The sequence below is a fragment of the Budorcas taxicolor genome, chromosome 17, assembly GCF_023091745.1.
Source record: "Budorcas taxicolor isolate Tak-1 chromosome 17, Takin1.1, whole genome shotgun sequence".
Lineage (NCBI taxonomy): Eukaryota > Metazoa > Chordata > Mammalia > Artiodactyla > Bovidae > Budorcas > Budorcas taxicolor.
The window spans coordinates 6,876,511-6,893,085 of record NC_068926.1 but is presented as its reverse complement, the minus strand read 5'-3'; the positions used below and the strand labels follow the sequence as shown (position 1 = coordinate 6,893,085).

At 39.5% G+C, this 16,575-nt stretch overlaps 1 protein-coding gene across 9 annotated transcripts in view; it reads left to right on the top strand.

Moving 5' to 3' along the window:
- FHIP1A (FHF complex subunit HOOK interacting protein 1A) overlaps positions 1-16,575 on the top strand; it is a 305,419-nt gene that overhangs the window by 166,009 nt on the left and 122,835 nt on the right. Inside the window, exon 1 of one of the 9 annotated variants that reach the window (XM_052655127.1) lies at positions 1,840-1,963. The exons of 4 other annotated variants lie outside the window; for them this stretch is intronic. The gene's annotated coding sequence lies outside the window, so the exon portion shown is untranslated. Of the gene's footprint in view, positions 1-1,839; positions 1,964-2,538; positions 2,558-13,627; positions 13,745-14,500; positions 14,519-16,575 lie in introns of those variants that run through there. 4 more of the 9 variants (XM_052655129.1, XM_052655125.1, XM_052655128.1 and 1 more) reach the window with 4 other exon arrangements.

The following is a 16,575-nucleotide window of genomic DNA, read 5'->3' as shown; positions in this document are numbered from 1 at the left end:
TTTTGACCAAATCAGTGAATAATTATAGTTTTGTGCAGGCAGCAAATACAGAATACTGATCCTGTTAGACCAAAGGAGAGGTTATTGTGACACAATCATGTAAAAGATTTAATGCTAGCATTAGAGCAGTCCTTTACTTTGATCTTACTTTAGGGCTTCAGTTCTCAGAAGGCATGATAGAAAAAGATGGTGGCAACATTTCTTGTTTTGTTTTTGTTGGTTTGTTTTGGCCACATGGCGTGTGGAATCCTAGTTCCCTGACCAGGGATTGTACCTGCACCTCTTGCTTTGGAGGCTCGAAATCTTAACCAACTGGGCCACCGGGGAAGTCCTGTGGCCACTTTGTGTTCTCTCAGTAATCAATATATGAACATGTGAAAGAGTCTCTGGTGCTAAAGTAAATACATATATTTCAAATGCATTTTAATAATAATAATAAGGAGCATATCTTTATAAGCCCTCAGAACTAAATATGATCAGATTTAAAGCTTCAACTTTTCACAGAAAGATTTCTCACAGAAAGAACCTGGGCATGAACAGTTCATACTGCAGAGCCAGAAGTTAGTGCTACTGATTCTTCTATCAGTTTATAAGAGACATACTCGTGTTAGCAAGACCAGGTCTACCTGAAACGTAAATATTTACATTTGTTTGGTTCCTATTTGTTCATCCTCTTTTTCCTCACATTTAAGGCATCTTTTTCCAGAGTATGTTTATTACCAAATTGCTAATTGACAGTGTTTGCATGCTATATTTGTGGGTATAAATTTCAAATATTTTAGAAACAGAGCATGTCTCTGAACATGTTTACTTAATTGAAAAAGAATCTGTTCTTAATTTTACTTGAATTGTCTCCCGGATGCTTCACCTGCTAGGTTCTTTTTCTGTGAAAGCGGGAAGTATAATTTACTTGGAACTTAGGGCAGATTTGCTGTGTGGTTGATAATTGTGAAGCTCCTCCCGGGTCGTTACTCTGAAGAAGGCTCCAGTATTATGTGGTAACGTCAGCCACTGTATGTATCCTTGACCAAAAAAATGAAATAAAATCAGAAAGAGAAAGAGAGGACAGTAGTTCGGAAGGTATGGCTGCTTTCTGAGTTTATTGTTGGGGAGCCATAGAGGTGTATACGTGTATACCTGCTGGTTCCTTGCTGGGCCCACTTTCCCCCTGCCTCTCATGGTATGAGGCTCACACTGTGCTGAAAGCAATTCTTCCAACTGAGGATACGTGTTACTGTTCATACAGCCTGAGCCCAAATGCCTACCGCTTGTTGGATACTCAGCTATGTCTCCAACTTAATGAGGAAAGTAGGTTGACTTCTAATGAGTGCCTTGCTAAAAGGGTGTTCAAGAGGAATTTTGAGTCTTTGGATGTCTTGCTTTATATACTGACATTAGAGCTTAATCAACAGATAAGTTCTATTCCTGTAGTACAGAATCAGTTTATCAATTTTTGATAACCCTGCAGGGCATAGAATGGGAATGAATTATTATGCATATATGTTAATAGTACATATAACATTATTCTTGCCAAGAAAAAAAGTGCCCAAATTCTTCTTTTGCTTCCATACCCTCTTCTCAACGTCTTTGATTTTAAGTGGTTAATTAGCTCGCAAGTGCAGGATGCGTTTCAGGGGAAAGTGGGAACTCTGTCCGCTACTCTTCTTGCCGCTAGGTTTCCACTGGAAGCGCCAACTCTAGGGAGAGGCAGTGCCAAAAGAAAAGCTGACTCAACGTCAAACACTGTCTTCAATTTCTCTCCTCTTGCTTTTGCTTCCTCTTTCTTTCCCCTCTGTACACAAGTCATGGATACACACATATTAATTGAGCGGAGAAACGTTTAATTAAAGAAGTATGGATATCCTGAAACCATTCAAATCTGTGCCAGTCACTCCAGAGGCAAGTGGAGATAAATTGAAGCAGAATATGGGAGAGTTGTGATCTACCCAGTGGAGGCTTATAGGTGAGTCGGTGCCCTTCCTCCCCATGAAGACCGCCTCTCTGCAAGTCTGCTCGGGGGGCTGGCAGCCATCCAGTCACTATAAGCCACCCTCGTTGTGACAGAGGAGCTGCTTAATATTAGTTGTTCCCATTTTTACTTTTATTTCTTGGAAGGGCGTTGCAAGAAGATGAAATGCTGTACCCCAAGCAGAAATTAGAGCCTTCATTACCCTTTGTTAATTGCAAATGACTCATGGCTCTTCTATTGTGGAGTCTCTGAAAAACAGCCACTAACGATTAGCATTCACATCCTTGTGCAGAGCTAGACGTTTATGTGCGCGCGTGTATAGACGTGTACCTCTCGGTCCATGAGAGGGAGAGAGAATAGATACCTATCACGGAGGTGGAGCAGTGCATCACTCAGGGGTAACCAGTCTCTTACCAGGTTCTGTTTCAGCACTCCACAGAATGATGCTTGTGGCAAAACGAGGCTTCAGAGCAGTGAGATCTGCTGTCAGTGAGTTGCTGTTATTGCTTAGTGGCGAAGTCATGTCCAGTTCTTTGCGATTCCCTGGACCATAGCCTGCCAGGTGCCTCTGTCCATGGGATTTCCCAGGTGAGACTGTTGAAGTGGATGGATTGCCATTTTACCAGTGAGACCCCGTGGAAGGCATGCTGTCAATGAGTATCATACTTTAAAAAGAGAAAGTTTAAGAAGCTTGCTTATAGGTGTATAATAATCTTTGGTTTTCAGGGAAAATGATAGTTTGAAAGGTTTCGTACAAGTAGAAAAAAATGCGATAAAAAGGCCAACTAATTTTAAAAAGTTGCTGGGAATGGTGGTGGCACTGCTTCAGTATAACTATAGCAAATTGCAGGCTGGAGGATTTTTTGAATAAGAGAAACCTTGATAGTGAGCTGTATTTACTTTGACTGATTTTGTTTTTTCTCAGAAAGAGGTTCTCAAAAATTACTGACAACCTTATTTATGCTTCTCTAACATGTCATTTTCATCCATATTTATCCCATTGGAGTTAACAGCTCACGTGCTATGAATCAAGTTCGTTTTCCTTTGTATGCTTTCTAATACTTTGCAGACATTTTGTGGTCCCTGTAATTGATTCAAATGGCATTCGCACTAATGTACTCTTTTATCCCTACTCATACCCACCAGGCCGTATATAGCCATTGTGCAGGCTTTTCCCTTTCCCAGAGAGACGGAGGCTTCAAGGCCACGGTAATTGCTACACTCCAGCTGAGCTTACGTACTTCCCTTTTTGTTTTCCATGTTCTTTCGCTTTTGTTAATTAAAAATGTTTTCGCCGAAGTAGTCCACAATCATGGTACCAAATTCCAAAAGTAAAGAAGGGCGCACAGTGAAAGCAAGTCTCCCTGCCTCTCTGTCCCCAGCCACCCAGTGCCCCTCTGCTGAGGAAGCCGCCTCAGGGTGTTTCTGTGTCTCCGCAGAGATGGGCTATGTCTTGGCGAGCATTTAGAGCAACACATGCCTTTACTTCTTACACAAATGGTGACATAGCATACCTGCTGCTCTGTATATATCCTGGCAGCCTTTCCATATCAGTTCATTCAGAACTGCAATCTTTTTAAAAATTTTAAAATAATTTTTAACTGAATTATATATGTTATAGGTATACAGCATAGTGAGTCACGGTTTTAAAGGTTACGTTCCATTTACAGTTGTTATAAAATACTGGCTGTATTCCCCATGCTGTACACTATGTCCTTGTGGCTTATTTCAGATGTAATAGTTTGTACCTCTTAATCCTTTACCCCATATTGCCTCTCCCCCTTCCATCTCCTCACTGACGACCACAGGTTTGTTCTCTGTATCTGTGAGTGTGCTTCTTTATTTGTCATATGCGTTAGTTTGACTCCACATACAAGTGATATGTTTAATACAGTGTTAGTATTTCAGATTCCACACAATTGACTCCACATACAAGTGATATGTTTAATACAGTGTTAGTATTTCAGATTCCACACAAGTGACTCCACATACAAGTGATATATTTAATACAGTGTTAGTATTTCAGATTCCACATACAAGTGACTCCACATACAGGTGATGTATTTAATACAGTGTTAGCATTTCAGATTCCACATACAAGTGATTCCACATACAAGTGATATGTTTAATACAGTATTAGTATTCAGATTCCCCCTACAAGTGACTCCACATACAAGTGCTATGTTTAATACAGTGTTAGTATTTCAGATTCCACATACAATTGACTCCACATACAAGTGATATGTTTAATACAGTGTTCGTATTTCAGATTCCACACAAGTGACTCCACATACAAGTGATATATTTAATACATTGTTAGTATTTCAGATTCCACATACAAGTGACTCCACATACAAGTGATGTATTTAATAGTGTTAGCATTTCAGATTCCACATACAAGTGATTCCACATAAAAGTGATATGTTTAATACAGTGTTAGTATTTCAGATTCCCCCTACAAGTGACTCCACATACAAGTGATATATTTAATACAGTGTTAGCATTTCAGATTCCACATACAAGTGATTCCACATACAAGTGACTCCACATACAAGTGATATGTTTAATACAGTATTAGTATTTCAGATTCCCCCTACAAGTGACTCCACATACAAGTGATACGTTTAATACAGTATTAGTATTTCAGATTCCACACAAGTGATTCTACATACAAGTGATACGTTTAATACAGTATTAGTATTTCAGATTCCACCTACAAGTGACTCCACATACAAGTGATACGTTTAATACAGTATTAGTATTTCAGATTCCACACAAGTGATTCCACATACAAGTGATACGTTTAATACAGTATTAGTATTTCAGATTCCACCTACAAGTGACTCCACATACAAGTGATATATTTAATACAGTGTTAGCATTTCAGATTCCACATACAAGTGACTCCACATACAAGTGATATGTTTAATACAGTGTATTTCAGATTCCACATACAAGTGACTCCACATACAAGTGATACATTTAATACAGTATTAGTATTTCAGATTCCACATACAAGTGATTCCACATACAAGTGATATATTTAATACAGTATTAGTATTTCAGATTCCACCTACAAATGACTCCACATACAAGTGATACGTTTAATACAGTATTAGTATTTCAGATTCCACATATAAGTGATTCCACATACAAGTGATATATTTAATACAGTGTTAGTATTTCAGATTCCCCCTACAAGTGACTCCACATACAAGTGATATGTTTAATACAGTATTAGTATTCAGATTCCCCCTACAAGTGACTCCACATACAAGTGCTATGTTTAATACAGTGTTAGTATTTCAGATTCCACATACAATTGACTCCACATACAAGTGATATGTTTAATACAGTGTATTTCAGATTCCACATACAAGTGACTCCACATACAAGTGATATGTTTAATACAGTGTTAGTATTTCAGATTCCACATACAAGTGATTCCACATACAAGTGATATGTTTAATACAGTATTAGTATTTCAAATTCCACATATAAGTGATTCCACATACAAGTGATATGTTTAATACAGTATTAGTATTTCAGATTCCCCCTACAAGTGATTCCACATACAAGTGATACATTTAATACAGTATTAGTATTTCAGATTCCACCTACAAGTGACTCCACATACAAGTGATACGTTTAATACAGTATTAGTATTTCAGATTCCACACAAGTGATTCCACATACAAGTGATATGTTTAATACAGTATTAGTATTTCAGATTCCACATACAAGTGACCCCACATACAAGTGATATGTTTAATACAGTATTAGTATTTCAGATTCCCCCTACAAGTGATACATTTAATACAGTATTGGCCTTTCTCTTTCTGACTTCACTGAGCATGATACCCTTCAAGTCCGTGCATGTTGCTGCAGATAGGAAAATTTCATTCTTTTTAATGGCTGAGTAGTATTCCATTGTGTATAGATACCCATCTTCTTTATCCATTCATCTGTTGATGGACTCTTAGGTTGCTTCCATTCTTGGGCTATTTTTTTGATGTTGAGTTGTATGAGCTGCTTATATATTTTGAATATTAACCCCTTTTCATGTCATTTGCAAATGTTCTCTCTCATTCAGTAGGTTGCCTTTTCATTTTGTTGCTGGTTTTCTTTGCTCTGTGAAAGCTTTTAGCCTTTCTTAGGTCCCATTTGTTTATTTTTGCTTCTGTTTCCTTTGCCTTAGGAGCCAGATCCAAAATAATATTGCTGTGATTTATGTCAAAGAGTGTTCTGCCTGTGTTTTCCTCTAGGAGTTTTGTGGTTTCTGGTCTTACATTTGGGTCTATAATCCATTTTTAGTTTATTTTTGTATATGATGTTGTAGAATGTTCTAATTTTGTTCTTTTATGTGCAGCTGTCTAGTTTTCCCAGCACCACTTATTGACGAGACTGTCCTTTCTCCACTATATATTCTTGGTCCTTAATCACAGATTAATTGACCATAGTGCCTAGGTTTATTTCTGAAGTTTCCATCTTGTTCCATTGAGCAGTGTTTCTGGTTTTGTGGTGTCACACATACTATTTTGATTACTATAGTTTTGTGGTATAGTCTAAAGTCAAGGAGTGTGATTCCTCCAGCTCTATTCTTTGTAAAGATTGTTTTGGCTATTCAGGGCCTTTTGTTTCCACAAAAACTTTGAGCTTATTTGTTTTAGTTCTGTGAAAAATGCCACTGGTATTTTTGATAGCTATTGCATTGAATCTGTAGATTGTCTTGAGTAATATGGTCATTTAAATTATTAATTTACTTTAATATATTAAATTAACCTAATATGTTAATTAATTGGAATTATATTAATTCTTCTAATCCAAGAAGAATACCGACCTTTCCATCTATTAGTGTTGTCAGTTTCCTTCATCAGTGTCTTATAGTTTTCTGAGTATTGGTCTCATACCTCCTTAGGGAGATTCATTTTTAGATATTTTATTCTTTTTGACACAATTGTAAATGAGATTGTTCCCTTAACTTTTCTCTTTTTATATTTCATTGTTTTTGTGTATAACTGCAACAGATATCTGTATATTAATTTTGTATTCTGCAGCTTTACCAGATGAGCTCTAATGGTTTTCTGGTGGCATCTTTTGAATCTTCTGTGTGTAGTATCATGTCATATGAAAACAGTGACACTTTTCCTTCTTCCTTTCCAATTTGAATTTCTTTGATTTCTTGTCTGATTGCTGTGGCTAAGATTGCTAAAACTATGTTAAATAAAACTGGTGAGGTTGGGCAATTCTGTCTTATTCCTGATTTAGAGAAAATGCTTTCAGTTTTTCACCACTGAGTTTGGTATATTACCTGTGGGTTTGTCATATATGACCTTTCTTATGTTGAGGAATGTTCCCTCTATGCCCACTTTCTGGGGAGCTTTTTTTTTTAAACATAGTTCAGTTCAGTTCAGTCGCTCAGTCGTGGCTGACTCTTTGCGACCCCATGAATCGCAGCACGCCAGGCCTCCCTGTCCATCACCATCTCCCGGAGTTCACTCAGACTCACGTCCATCGAGTCCGTGATGCCATCCAGCCATCTCATCCTCGGTCGTCCCCTTCTCCTCCTGCCCCCAATCCCTCCCAGCATCAGAGTCTTTTCCAATGAGTCAACTCTTTGCATGAGGTGACCAAAGTACTGGAGCTTCAGCTTTAGCATCATTCCTTCCAAAGAAATCCCAGGGTTGATCTCCTTCAGAATGGCCTGGTTGGATCTCCTTGCAGTCCAAGGGACTCTCAAGAGTCTTCTCCAACACCACAGTTCAGAAGCATCAATTTTTCGGAGCTCAGCCTTCTTCACAGTCCAACTCTCACATCCATACATGACCACAGGAAAAACCATAGCCTTGACTAGATGGACCTTAGTTGGCAAAGTAACGTCTCTGCTTTTGAATATACTATCTAGGTTGGTCATAACTTTTCTTCCAAGGAGTAAGCGTCTTTTAATTTCATGGCTGTAGTTACCATCTGCAGTGATTTTGGAGCCCCCCAAAATAAAGTCTGACGCTGTTTCCACTGTTTCCCCATCTATTTCCCATGAAGTGATGGGACCAGATGCCGTGATCTTCGTTTTCTGAATGTTGAGCTTTAAGCCAACTTTTTCGCTCTCCTCTTTCACTTTCATCAAGAGGCTTTTTAGTTTCTCTTCACTTTCTGCTATAAGGGTGTTGTTATCTGTATATCTGAGGTTATTGATATTTCTCCTGGCAATCTTGATTCCAGCTTGTGTTTCTTCCAGTCCAGCATTTCTCATGATGTACTCTGCATAGAAGTTAAATAAGCAGGGTGACAATATACAGCCTTGACGTACTTCTTTTCCTATTTGGAACCAATCTGTTGTTCCATGTCCCGTTCTAACTGTTGCTTCCTGACTTGCATACAGATTTCTCAAGAGGCAGGTTAGGTGGTCTGGTATTCCCATCTCTTTCAGAATTTTCCACAGTTTATTGTGATCCACACAGTCAAAGGCTTTGGCATAGTCAATAAAGCAGAAATAGATGTTTTTCAGGAACTCTCTTGCTTTTTCCATGATCCATCGGATGTTGGCAATTTGATCTCTGGTTCCTCTGCCTTTTCTAAAACCAGCTTGAACATCAGGGAGTTCATGGTTCATGTATTGCTGAAGCCTGGCTTGGAGAATTTTGAGCATTATTTTACTAGCTTGTGAGATGAGTGCAGTTGTGTGGTAGTTTGAACATTCTTTGGCATTGCCTTTCTTTGGGATTGGAATGAAAACTGACCTTTCCCAGTCCTGTGGCCACTGCTGAGTTTTCCAAATTTGCTGGCATATTGAGGGCAGCACTTTCACAGCATCGTCTTTCAGGATTTGAAATAGCTCAACTGAAATTCCATCACCGCCACTAGCTTTGTTCGTAGTGATGCTTTCTAAGGCCCACTTGACTTCACATTCCAAGATGTCTGGCTCTAGATTAGTGATCACATCATCATGATTATGTGGGTTGTGAAGATCTTTTTTGTACAGTTCTTCTGTGTATTCTTGCCACCTCTTCTTAATATCTTCCGCTTCTGTTAGGTCCATACCATTTCTGTCCTTTATCGAGCCCATCTTTGCATGAAATGTTCCCTTGGTATCTCTAATTTTCTTGAAGAGATTTCTAGTCTTTCCCAATCTGTTGTTTTCCTCTATTTCTTTGCACTGATTGCTGAAGAAGGCTTTCTTATCTCTTTTTGCTATTCTTTGGAACTCTGCATTCAGATGCTTATATCTTTCCTTTTCTCCTTTGCTTTTCACCTCTCTTCTTTTCGCAGCTATTTGTTAGGCCTCCCCAGACAGCCATTTTGCTTTTTTGCATTTCTTTTCCATGGGGATAATCTTGATCCCTGCCTCCTGTACAATGTCACGAACCTCGTTCCATAGTTCATCAGGCACTCTATCTATCAGATCTAGGCCCTTAAATCTCTTTCTCACTTCCACTGTATAATCATAAGGGATTTGATTGAGGTCATACCTGAATGGTCTAGCTGTTTTCCCTACTTTCTTCAATTTGAGTCTGAATTTGGCAATAAGGAGTTCATGATCTGAGCCACAGTCAGCTCCTGGTCTTGTTTTTGTTGACTGTATAGAGCTTCTCCATCTTTGGCTGCGAAGAATATAGTCAATCTGATTTCAGTGTTGACCATCTGGTGATGGCCATGTGTAGAGTCTTCTCTTGTGTTGTTGGAAGAGGGTGTTTGCTATGACCAGTGCATTTTCTTGGCAAAACTCTATTAGTCTTTGCCCTGCTTCATTCTGTACTTCAAGGCCAAATTTGCCTGTTACTCCAGGTGTTTCTTGACTTCCTACTTTTGCATTCCATTCCCCTATAATGAAAAGGACATCTTTTTTGGGTGTTAGTTCTACAAGGTCTTGTAGGTCTTCATAAAACCGTTCAACTTCAGCTTCTTCAGTGTTACTGGTTGGGGCACAGACTTGGATTACCGTGATATTGATTTTAAACATAAACGGATTTGAAATTTTGTTGAAGCCTTTTTCTGCATCTATTGATATGATCATATGGTTTTTATTCTTCACTTCATTAATATGGTGTATCCCGTTGATTGCTTTGCAGGTACTGAAAAGTCACTGCCTCCTGGGGATGAATCCCACTTAATCATTGTTATGATCCTCTTAATGAATTGTTGAACTCAGTTTGCTGATATTTTGCTGAGGGTTTTTGCACCTATGGTCATCAGTGATATTGACCTATAATTTGTATGTGTGTGTTATCTTTGTTTTCGGTATGAGGGTGTTATCTCATAGAAAAAGTGTGAAAACGTTCCTCTGCAATTTTTCAGAAGAGTTTCAAAAGAATATGTATAATCTCTTCTCTGAATGTTTAGTAGAATTCACCTGTGAAGCCATCTGGTCCTGGATTTTTCTTTGTTGGGGGTTGTCCCTTATTCAGTTTCCTTACTGGAAATTGGTTTGTTCAAATTTTTCTTTCTTCCTTGTTCAGTCTCAGGAGATGGTACCTTTCTAATAATTTGTCCATGTCCTCTAAGTTATCTATTTCATTGGCTTACAGCTGTTTGTAGTATGCTCTTATGATCCTTTGTATTTCTGTGGTGTTGGCTCTAACTTCATCTTTTTTCATTTCTGATTTTATTCACTTGGGCCCTCTCCCGTTGTTTCTTCATGAGTCTGGCTAAAAGTGTATTAATTTTGTTTATCTTTTCAAAGAACCAGCTTTTCGTTTCATTGATCTTTTATATTTTGGTCTTTATTTCACTTATTTTGCCTCTGATCTTTATGCTTTCTTTCCCTTTACTAACTTTGGAATTCGTTTGTTCTTTTTTACCAAGTCCAGTTAGGTGTAAGGTGAGGTTGTTTGTTTGAGGTTTTTCTTGTTTCCTGACGTAAAGTTGTGTCACTGTAAACGTCCCTCTTAGAGTTGCTGTTGCTGCATCTCACAGGTTTTGGATTGTAATGTTTTCATTTTATTGAAATGAAATGCCTCTAGATATTTTTTTAGTTCTTCTTTGATTTTTTCATTGATTTATTGATTGTTTAGTAGCATACTGTTTAGCCAACACGTTTGTGGTTTTTGCAGTATTTTTTTTTTTTTGTAGTTTATTTCTACCCTTGTGGTCGGAAGATATGCTTAATATGATTTCAGTTTTCTTAAATGTATTGAGACTGTTTTGTTCCTAATATGTGATGGATCCAGGAGAGTTTTTCATGTAGTTGAAAAGAATGTGTATTCTGCTGCTGTGGGGTGAAATGCCCTCTGTTTATCAGCTGATGTGCCGTTGAAGGCCAGAGTTTCCGACTGACTTTCTGTCTGGATGATCTGTCCATTGATGTAAGGGGGCTGTTAAAGCAGCAGCGCCCGTCTACTATTACTGTGTTACCGTCAAGCTCCCCTTTTATGTCTGTTATTTCCCTCACGTATTGAGGTTGGTTGTGTGTATATTTAGTTTCTATATCTTCCTCTTGGATTGACCGCTAACATTATGCAGTGTCTTTCTCTGTCTCTTGTTACAGTCTTTATTTTAAAGTCTATTTTCCCTGCGCATTGCTGCTCTGGCTTTCTGTTGAGTTCCATTTGCGTGGAGGAGTTTTTCTACCCTCTCACTCTCAGTGTGTGTTTTTAGATCTACTGAGTCTCTTGTAGGCAGCAGAGCTGTGGGTCTTGTTTTGTTTTATCCATTCAGCCACTCTCTCTGTTCTGATTGGAGCATGTAGTCCATTTACATTTATGGTAATTATTGATAATGTGTCTTCTTATTGCCATTTTGTTGATTGTTTTGGTGTTGTTTTGTATATCTCACCCCCTTCGTTTTTGTTCTCTTATCTTGTGATTTGATGACTCTCTTTAGTGTTACGTTGGATTCCTTTTTCTTTTTTGAGTGTATATCTATTATAGGTCTCTGGTTTGTTGTTGCCATGTGTTGTTTTATATAGAAATCTCTCTATATACATGATAGCTTTAAATTGCAATTAAATTAAAATCAAAATTTCAATAGCATTAAAAAACCCTGCATTTGTATTCCCTTCCCCTTGTGATTACTGTTTCTGACACCATGCTTTGCAGCTAACTGTTTTGAGTGTCTCTTAACTGCTGGTTGTGGTTATAGATTATTTTACCACTTTTGTCCCTTTACCTACCTACTAGCTTTGTATGGGGATGATTACCTACCTCTACTGTATGTTTGCCTTTACTGATGAGCTTTTTCATTTCATAATTTTACTGTTTCTAGTTGTCGCTGCCTTCTTTTTTTTTTTCTTTTTGGCCAAGAGAAGTTTCTTTAGCATTTGTTGTAAAGCTGTTTTGGTGGTGCTGAACTGTTAGCTTTTGCTTGTCTCTAAAGCTTGATTTTTCCATCAAATCTGAATGAGAGCCTTGCTGGGTAGAGTATTCTTGGTTGTAGATTTTTTTCCTCAAATGTATCATGCCATCCCTTCTGGCCTGCAGAGTTTCTACTGAAAAATCAGCTATAGCTATAAAAGAGTTCCCGTATATGTTACTTTTTGCTTTTTACTTTGCTGCTTTTACTGCTCTCTATGTTTTTCTCATTTTAATTACTGTGTGTCTTGATGTGTTCCTCTTTGGCTAATCCTGTGTGGGACTCTGTGCTTCTTAGATTTAGGTGACTACTTCCTTTCCAGTGTTATGTCTTCACGTATGTCCTCAACCCTGTTCTCTCTCTCTTCTCTTTATGGAACCCCTATAATGTGACTATTATTGCACTTGACCTTACCCCAGAGATCTTTTATACTGTGCTCATTTCTTTTAATTCTTTTCTCTTTTTTTTTTTCTGTTCTGCAGCAGTGATTTCCACTACTGTCTTCCAACTCACTGATTCATTCCTTTGTATCATTTATTCTGCTGTTGAATCCTTCTAGTATAGTTTTTCATTTCAGTTATTTTATTTTTCATCTCTGTTTGGTTTTTCTTTGTATTTTCTAACTCCGTTAAAAACTTCTAGTTTCTCATTCTGTGCATCCATTCTTCTCCTGAGTCGTTTGACCATCTTTATGACCGTTTTCCTGAACTATTTCTAGGGCAGATTGCCTGTTTCATGTTTACTTAGTTTTTCTTCTGGGGTTTTATTTAGCTTCTTCATTTGGAACATATTTCTCTGCCACTTTATTTTGGCTAAGTTACTATTTGTATCTTTATGCATGTAGTAGGTTGGGTACATTTTTCAGCCTTGGAGAAGTGGCCCTCTATGGGAGACATTCTATGCGTCCCAGCAGTGCATGCCCCAAGCTCTACGCTCTAGGGGTTCCCCCCTCGCGAGGGCTGCATGGGATCTTTCTCTTGGGGCAGGTTGATTGTGTGGGCAGTCTGCTGGGCTTGCTTGACTCCTTGCCCAGTTGGTTGCCAAGCCCTGCCTTTTGTGGAGGCTGTTGACTATAGTTGGTAGGACCTGGTTAAGATGCAACTTTCTGCAGAATGCCAGGGTGCTCCAGAGCTAGTGCTGGCCCCACGGGGGTGGACTCAGGGCTCGGAAGACTTTGGGTTTGTTTCCTCCCCACTGTTGGGTGACACCAGGCCCTGGGGTTAGTGCTGGGTTTCTGGCAGGCAGAGCCGGGTCCTAGAGTCTGGTAGCAATGCCTGGGCATCCAAGAGCTGGTGTCAAGTTGCTGGTGATGACGGAACAGTTCCTGACACCATTGGTGTAGGGCCTGGGGTGGCTCAAAGCTTTTGTTGGCCTGCTGGTGGGCAGAAGCAGGACTCAGATGGTCCCAGAGTGCATGGCCTGCGGTGGGCTGTCGGGGTCTGCAGGCTGCAGGTCTGTGGTTTCCTGATGTCTGCGGTCTGCCCCCTGGTATGTGGAATTGAGTGTTCGCCCTTTAGTGGCCAGGGCTGTTTCTAGAGGCATGTCTAGAGGGGGCTGTGGGCTCAGGAAGTCTTTAGGCAGTCTGTGCTGATGGCTGGGGCTGTGTCTGCCCAGTTAGTCACTTGGCCTGAGGCCTCTCTCCCAGCACTTGTACCTATAGGCTGAGTGGTGCCAGGTCTTGGCACTAATAAGCTAAAGGAAGGACTCCACGCTGATGCCCATCCATGCGGTAGAAGGGGCTCCCAAGAGTGACTGTCACCAATATCAGTGCCCATGGGTGAGCTGCGGTTGCCCCTTGGCACTCTTGGGAGACCTTTAACACATACGTCTGGCTGTGCCTCTTAAGAAATTGCTGCTTTTACTCTGGGTCTCAGTGCCTGTGAGATTGTGTGTCCTCCCTTTACAAGTGAAATGTCTATTTCCACTAGTCCTTTGGGACTCCTGAAGTTAAGCCCTGCTGGCCTTCAAAGCTGAATGCTCGGGGGGCCGTGTTCCTGGTACAGGACTCCTGGGCGGGGGAGCCCAGTGTGTGTGGACCTGTGACTCTCACGCATGTGGCGGAACTTCTGTAATACAGTCATTCTCCAGTTTGTGTGTTGCCCACCCCGACTGACTGTGTCCTGAGTTTGCCTCTTCTGCCCGTCTCTCTGCGCTTCCCCCTTTATGTCTTTAATGGTGAAAGATCTTCTCTGCTTGGTTTAGGTCTTTATCATCAATGGCTGTTCTGCACACAGTTGTGATTTTGGTGTGCTGGGAGAGCAGGTGAGCTCAGGGTCTTTCTAGTCCACTGTCTTGGCCGATCTGCATCCTTTTTAAAATTGTGATGTAGTATTTCACTATATTTATTTATATAACCCAACTGTTGCTGATGGATATTTGGGCTCTTTCCAGTTGTCTACTATCTAACTCAGAGGGTATCTCTATAGTTTGAGAGGTACTAATGGTTAGACCCCAGGATATCTGTGTGACCTTGATTAGACCAGCACCTTTACTTCTCTGTGCCTGTTTCTGTATCTTGTAGAAGAGGGAAGTGTAGTTCACAGGATTGCTGAGAAGATTTAATGCGTTAATGGTATAATGTCTTCAGAATAGTGCCTGGCACAGTAAGTGTCAACTCTTTGCTGTTATTCAATATGTCATTTTGTAATGTGGAAATATATTTATAGGATGTAAATGTACTTCAAAAAAATTTTTTTAAGCCACTTTAAAGATGCATTCATGGTAAAACTATGAAGAGTCCCCAAACAGAGGCTAATAGCCAACTCAGATTCTAAAGTTATTACTGAAGAGACAGTCATGGGATTCTTGTGACTTCAGTGATACGAGAAGTTCCATTTCAGCAGCTCAGGGGTTGTTCTAGCCTGTGAGTAACTGTGATCTTGTGTAATAATCAGGGCAAGACTCTGTGTTAAAAATTTCATGGCTGGTTAGATACTTACACTCTGACTCAAAACACTGCAAGGTGTGGCGTCTGAGGTGCAAGGTGATTAGCGTTTATTCTAATGTTAGAATAGAACAGAAGTGATTTTGCTGTTCAAATTCAGTTTTAAAGGCTGTTGCCAAATTGCTCTTTGCAGGTAGAACAGCAGTATAATTTCTCACCTGAGGTATATGAGATGGACCCATTTTTATGTTTTCTAAGTCTCTTGAAATATGTAAATCTGGACATTTATAACATACGACTGAGGCCCATGCACTTGTTACTGAGCAAGGAGAACTTTCAAGTTAAATTTTTTTGCCTCTGAAATTTTTCGGTGATCCTAAATCTTGCTTTTTATTTTTTATTAGTATGAAATCTTGATGATAAACTGATCATAGCAATAATATATATGTGAGTGGTTAACTACTTTAAACCATAGATTTTTATTATGAACTTCTAAAATCTTTTGCCTACTCTTGGATGAAAAAATAGTCTTTTAAATTTTGGTTCAGCAGTGATACCATTTGTTAGTTTATTATATTTGCATGTAAGGAAGTCTTTCATTAATTTTATGATCATAAAAAGTCAAGAAATGGGGAATATATTAGGTTACCATATAAGTGCTATGCGCAGATGCTCAGGCGTGTCTGACTGTTTGCAACCCCATAGACTGTAGCCCGCCAGCCTCCTCTGTCCATGGGATTTTTGGGGCAAAAATACTGGAGTGGGTTGCCATTTCCTCCTCCAGGGTACACGTGCTCATTATTCCACCTATGTGAAGTCAGGATAGCTGTATTGGATATTTTAAGTACTGGTGACTTACTCCACGTCTATGATGTTTACATGTACAGAAGGCACCCACACTCTTCATGGCTCGTTTCGTAAAATGGTGAAGAAAGGTACTTTGTCCTAATTGACATAGGACCAAGCTCTTTGAGCCTGTTGCTAATATTAGAAAGATGTTAATCACTTTGTGCCTCTGACGCCACACCTTGCAGTGCTTTGGAGTTGGAGTGTAAGTATCTAACCAGCCATGAGATTTGTGAGGCTCTGGGGCCGGCCCTGATTGTTACTCAAGATCATAGTTACTCACAGGCTGAAACAACCCCTAAGCTGCTGAAATGGAACTTTTTGTATTTCCAAAGTCACAAAAGTTCCATGACTCTCTTCAGTAATACCTTTAGAATTTGAACTGGCTGTTAGCCTCTGTTTTGGGACTCTATATGAATGCAATTTAAAGTGGCTTATTAACGTTTCTGAAGGCGGGCAATTCATGGACCCTTGTTAGAATTGGCTGAAAACTGTAGCCACCTCTCTCCAGGGAAATATGCCCGCAATTTGTGAGATTTGTGAATATATATGGAATTTTATTGTTAGTACACTCATTGCACTTAGTACA